Source organism: Primulina tabacum, chromosome 1 (assembly GCF_025594145.1).
Source record: "Primulina tabacum isolate GXHZ01 chromosome 1, ASM2559414v2, whole genome shotgun sequence".
NCBI classification, from domain to species: domain Eukaryota; kingdom Viridiplantae; phylum Streptophyta; class Magnoliopsida; order Lamiales; family Gesneriaceae; genus Primulina; species Primulina tabacum.
In genome coordinates, this window is record NC_134550.1 from 41,621,409 (window position 1) to 41,628,103 (window position 6,695).

Sequence of the window (6,695 nt, forward strand, 5' to 3'; positions counted from 1 at the left end):
AAATAGAATAAACATCATTTACTATTTTAAAATATTTTGTAAAACACAAAATATGGAACTTCGTTTTTATGAATTTCCTCCCACTATTTTCACATTTTCACCACCCTATGATGTAAAATGGGGAAATCCAATTTCTTTACTGAGTATTTAAGATCCAATTACTAAATTATGATCCTAATTATCTTGGAAAATCATTATTTCCAAAAAGTATAACTCAATTGTAACACTTACGTAGTTTTGCCTCACGTTTGATACGGACCCACTAATGTGGCACCGTTTATCTTTACGTGTCGATCTCGACCCATCAATGTTAAATCTTAGTGGACAGTCCAATGAGATACTCAATTATCTAGGCCAAAGTCATGGGAGTTCCACGTAATTCACATCAAGCAATTCAATGGAAGTCACAACTTTCCTACGTCCAAACCTCTCCAATTATTTAGGCCAAAGTTTGAGCACAGGTAGTGTTCATCATCCAACCACCGTTGATAGAAGATAAGGAAACATTAAATTTTCTTTTATTTTTGTAAATTCTAGAAATTTAAACGACGTAATGTGACTGCATGCAAATCTAGGGTTTTATTAAAATGTTTATTTAATTATTTTATATTCATGTTTATGACATGAATATGTGTTTTATTTCATGAATTACTAGATTTGCATTTATTTAGACTTTTAGCAGTATTTCACGCTCGAACGAGGAATGGAGACTGGGGACAGTTAAGGAAAAATAATTTATTAAATAATTATTTTCAATTATTTAATATATGATGTAATTGATATGTAAATTTCGAAAATGGGCCTTTGCAATATTTGTACATGTTGAGCCATATTTTAAACCGCTAGGAAATTTTTGACAAAGCGGAGGACATTTTGAGGGTTCGGGTAATATATTTGAAAACGAAATATTTTACGTGTGTATTATTGGGCTTGTTGGAACTATTTTATTATAGTTTGGGCCTAGACACCTGCACATTTTCATTTTTAAATTAAAGCCCAAAACCCTATTAACATTATTGCATGCCTCTCGTGAATTCCAGCAGCATCCTTGCTCGACCTTCTCAAGGAATTTTCATAGAAACTCATCCCCGTCCCTCCAGTGTTTGTCCCTCGCTCCGTTGGTCGCCTTTTTTTGTACAAAACTTCACTAAGGCACGCCCTATATCCTTTTTTTCTCATCAATCACACCGCGATATGTATGTTGAATGTTTTTGCATGATATTTCATAGATCTTTCATTATCCACCAAGTTTACATGGCTTTTACACGAAAATCATGAGATTTATTCACTTGCTCCTCACGTTTTTGGCTATAGTTGAAGGGGCTGCCTGGATCGAGTTGTAGGGGTCTCAAAACACGTCTGAATGATGGCGTCTAGATGTTGATATCGGATTTTGAAGGGGTTTTTGAGGGACCAGACGCGATAGATTGTGGGTTGGAGAGTGTATGCCTCGGCCGGACTTTGGCTGAGAGGGTAGGCTACGTGGGACTGTCCAAGCAAGGGGCTAGGCTCTGAGAGGCCTGAGTCATGAACCATAGTGGTCTGCTCGTGGTCTGGTCGAGTGCAGGAGGGTATGCGCATGGCTAGAGTTTGATCTAGCCATGCCACACTCGTGATTGGTGTTTCCGTAGATACCCTAGTTGATAGGATCGGTTGGTAGGTGAAAGAGTGTTTAGAAAGGGGAGGTGGTTGAATAAAGACTTGACATTTTTTTCACTTTTTCAAATAATGAGTCAATTTAGTGATAAATTGAACTCGAGAATCTTTTTATGTCAATGTCAATCAGTTAACTAATGAAAGTGCGGAAATAAACTGACTGACAGATAGAATAAAACTGAAATTATGAGACACAAGATTTATGGATGTTCGGAGATTTCAAACACTCTTATGTCACCCCTTCTATCTAGAAGATAAGATATTCACTAAAAGACTTTGATCAATACAAGACTTGTACAGACATCCATCAGTTTTGGACTTAACAATGCCAAACTGAAACTCTTAGTTTCAATACAGTTTATCAATTCTCAACTAATCTGAAACTACTTAACACAACTGATCTCTATAAGATCGAATATTACAATGATAAGAGTTTGTGCTTGTAAGATCAATGTATAGCCTTGAATGCTATGAATGTATATACTAAGTGTGAGCTTTTTGAGATCTTTTGAATATGAACAGAAAGTTTGTGAGGAGATTTTAGCAGAATAACAACTTGGTAGTTTGGTTCGTTATGTCTTATCAGCTGCTCTTCTCGGCGCATATAACAATAACAATGAATGCGTTTGAGTCTTTCTATCTGTTTTTTGCCACGTCAATATCCTTCTGATAATCGTACACTGTAGCTTTGCTAAATACGGCGTTTCCACTACATGTTGCAGTCTGATTTTGTACAATTTTCTATTGATAGCTACATTCCTTAACTGATGACATGTCAAACTGTTTTATCAGTTTGAACAGCCGATAGAATTAGCTGATAGCTCTCAATTGATTGTAGTAAAACTTCTCAGTTCCAACTTATCCTTCAGTCGACTACATAGTTCAGTTAGCTTAGTTCAGTTGCCTTATCTGCGCACTAATCTTCAGTTAGGCAACCAATAGTTTGTGTATTTTTAGATCAGTTCTTTTCAGTCTTCTTAATCAGTTTGTTCAGTCTTTATACGCTCGGTTTGTCAAACTTCCAAAATTAATTTTCCAACACTAGTGTATTTCTTGATGGGTTGGTCCAGGGAGAGTCCTAAGGATTCAGTCTTGGTCCTAGGTTGACTGGCTAGGGTCTAGTCCTGGTGGCTTGGGGCTAGGGACTAGGGTTAACTCCTAAGGGTCAAATAGGGTTCGGGTTCTTGCGCGAAAAAATTTCAGCGGCTTGCAAGGGGTTTTCGAGTGCCTTGTATGGTCTGGAGTTGGTTGTTTGAGGCTTAGTTAGGTGTTATTAAGTCATGATTTAAGTTCGAGAAATTTTGGTTGAGTTTCGGGTTAATTCAGATTAAAACCGGGACCCTGGTCTAAGTTTTAAAACGAATTATAGAATTTAAGGCATGGATTCTAGTTTACATCTAGGAAATGGTTATAAGTATGTTTTGAGGTGTTTTAATAAGTTTGGTTGGCTTCGGGTCGAAATTTTAGGTGCCCCCGTATAATGTCAATTAGGGTTTCCAGGGACAAAATAATAATTTTACACCCAGGTCGAGTTAGGAGTCCTGACAGCGCCCTGATAACTTAAAATGCATATTTAAAATGTATATGTTAATTATGAAAATGAATTTTTATGAAAATGCTGGAAAATACGTTGCATGCTTGGTTTTAAAAAATGAATGTATATATATGAATTTTACAAGTGATGAATACGATGAGACGTTTTTGAAAGATGTGAGTTGGTTGTGACGAACACTAACACGAACACAAACATGTAAGGCCAAGGCTCAATGGATGGGTAAAACTGACGCTGATGCCCCGCCGTCGGGTACCGCGGATCTGAATTCAATAAGGAAAAATGAACAAGTATATGATGATATAATATTTCACGATTTGATATGACTTGACATGTTTACGTTCATGTGTATTTTTATGGATCATGATTTTTTTTTAATTACAGTACTTTTCACTGCTGCATGATATGTGTACGTATTTGTTATAACAGTTCAGGTGGTGAGATTGTTGCAGGTTAGCATATGTCGATGAGGAGACTGGAGGTGCTGAGGACCGAGTGGATGGGGACTGGTGGTGCACTAGATAACCCGAGGACCTTGCATTTTTTCCGCATATTATGATCATGAGTCATGGGTGTAAACAATATTTTAAATGTTTTTTCATATTTTAATACATTGATGATATTGACAGATGTTGAGTTATTTTAAAACAGTAGACTAGGAGATTTGGTTGCATTTTTAAGTTTTGATATCTTAAGTTGTTTTATTGAGTTGCTAGATGGAAGTTTATAATGCTTGTTTCAAAATTTTCATGGTCGTATGCGTATGGGTGGTTTCGGTCATAGCTTCACTTTAAAAATTTTTTCTAGTAGTATGGGTTTCTTGACTGCTGGTTCACGGTGGCTCGAAGAAGAAAAAAAAAAAAGAAGGGTCGAGATCTAGGGCATGTGTGCATGGGTGCGTGTGGCTTGGTTGAGGGCTGGGGGGCTCGATGCTGGTCCAAGAGTGTTCAGTAGGATTCCTAGGTGGTCTGGTCAGGGTATGGTTCACGGTGGCTCGGCCATGGCTCGATGAATTTGGCCCGTGGCTCGAGATGGTAGGGTAGGGTTCGATTTATGGTTTAGGAAGAGAGTTGATTTGAACCATGGTCCACGGGGGTCGGTTCATGGTTCACGAGGGTCTTTTAGGTATAAAAGTTTGTGTGTAATGTTTGGGAAGAAAATACTTAAATTTGAATTAATTCGTGAATTAAACGCTTCATGAATTAGTTATCAAGGAATTAAATAGAAATCCTTGAATTTACGTAAATAAAAATATTAAAATTCAAATTTAAGCTTAAATAATTACTTAGGATAGTCTCAAGTCCATAAAAGTGAGAAAAAGTCAAAATCGAGAATTTTATGGTCCAAGTGCAAAATGATCATTTTACACCGTGGTAGTATAAAAACCGGTTAGCAGTGTCCCGAGGGATCATAACGCGTGCGAAATGATATTTTAAAACATTTATGATGAAAATATGAGATTTTATGATTTATGGTGAAGCTGTGCAATTTTTACTGTTAAAAATGTTATATTTCAAATATGAAAATGATACGATATTTTATGATTAAAAAGAGAAGAATAATATTTTGAAGGATGTGAATTGACAATGACAAAGAGGATATGCTATATGATTTTTGAGAATATCGTGAGGGAGAAGGCCCCAGAGGGAGCTGTTTACAGGAAAAGGCCCCAGAGGGAGCTCAACGATCGTATTTCCATTTTACGTCGGTGCCTAGTGCCCGTCTCCATGCGCAATGGTGAGCTAAAACTGATCAATCGATCAGAGGATAAAAGCTAGTCACTTTCAAGGATCAAACTTCACCCAAATGATAAATGATTGACAAATTTACGATTTGACGATTTATGATTTATTTATGCTTACAAGTTTATTTTAAATAAATGATCCAAAAATCATTACAAATGTTTTTGCTCAAACTTTTCACAACATACATGGATTTTTACGCATAATAAATATCACAACATATAATATAACGAGATTGATGCAGAACAATAGATTATACATGCCTTTGATCTTTAAAAATTCTGAAATGACGATACCAAAGAGGGGGAGGTGCGAGGGTTGATCCAGAACGATTTGTGGCTCGATTTCTTGCAACAAAATCAACATGACTTGCTGGAAAAATTTGAAGGGAGAGGGGCGGCTGCTTCAAGTTCTTAGAACCCTAGGTTTTTCTTAAATAAAATGAATTGAGGAGGCAAAGAAATGTGAGTGTGTGTGTTAACGTGTGTGGTGTGTGTAAATGTGTGTGTGCATGTTTGGGTAAGATTATGAGGTAATTAGTGAGTTAATTGACTAATTAAAATACTAATAACAAATAAACCCACTACAACTAATATTAATACCTCACTAAAATACTAGCATCACTAAATTTAAAATAAAACACACAAGTTTTCAACTTTAAAAGTTTAAAAATCCTAAAAATCACCTAATAATTAAATTAGGTTATTAAAATGTTAATGTAATGCCCGAGATTTTGTTCTGTTTAATCCGAGATTATTTATTTATAAATGGATGTGATTATAGAAGGACCACTTCGAGGCATGATTTGAGATAGCATGTGATATTGTGTTGTGCGAGGACAGAAGGTTTTGCGCATATGCGCGAAACGAGCCGCGCATATGCTCGAGCGAGGCAGAAGACCTCGCGCATATGCACGAGAATAGGCGCGCATATGCGCGATATGTGAAATGAAGAAGTGCCGAGACAGTAGGTCTCGCGCATATGCGCGGGGAAAGGGTGCGCATATGCGCGAGCTGATGAATCCAGAATTGCCGAGACAGAGAGTCTCGCGCATATGCGCCGGTGATGGTCGTGCATATGCGCGAGACGTGCAGAATGTATATTGAGCCACATGTCTTTGCCATGCATAAAATGAGATTAATTCTTCAATTCCCCTTCAGAATGTTCAGAGAAGAACCGAGAGAGCTTCAAGGTTTTCTTAGATTTTAAATTTGATTTGTGCAAGATTCATCCGTCAGAATTTCGATCTGAGTTGAGTACTGTGTTTCTCTTGTCAAAGACTTCAACGGGACATAAGTTTTACTAATTTATTTTATGATCTGAAAATATGATATTGAAAGAATCATGATATGATTGTTATTATGTGTTCCTGAGTTTGTGGTAATCGTATAATCGAAACCAGATCGAAGAACGGATACCGTATGAAATTGTTATCATTTTCCAGATTTGAATTGATTGAGAATATACAGATTTGGTATTGCAATTGTGTTTATCGATTGATTATGAGTTGTTGAGATTGGTATCTATTGATATTGTATTGTTGGTATATCGAGATTGTGCCGTTATGCCGTCGAAAGTTGATTTGATAAAGAATTCTTCTGTTGGATTGTATATTGATATTGTACTCCTCAATAATGTCATTCCAGAATTGGTATTGAAAGCTTCGAAGACTGAGCAGAGCCAGATTGATCTACGAAAAGAAAGATATAAATCAATGTTAAACCGGGAAGATACGAATCGAGTCA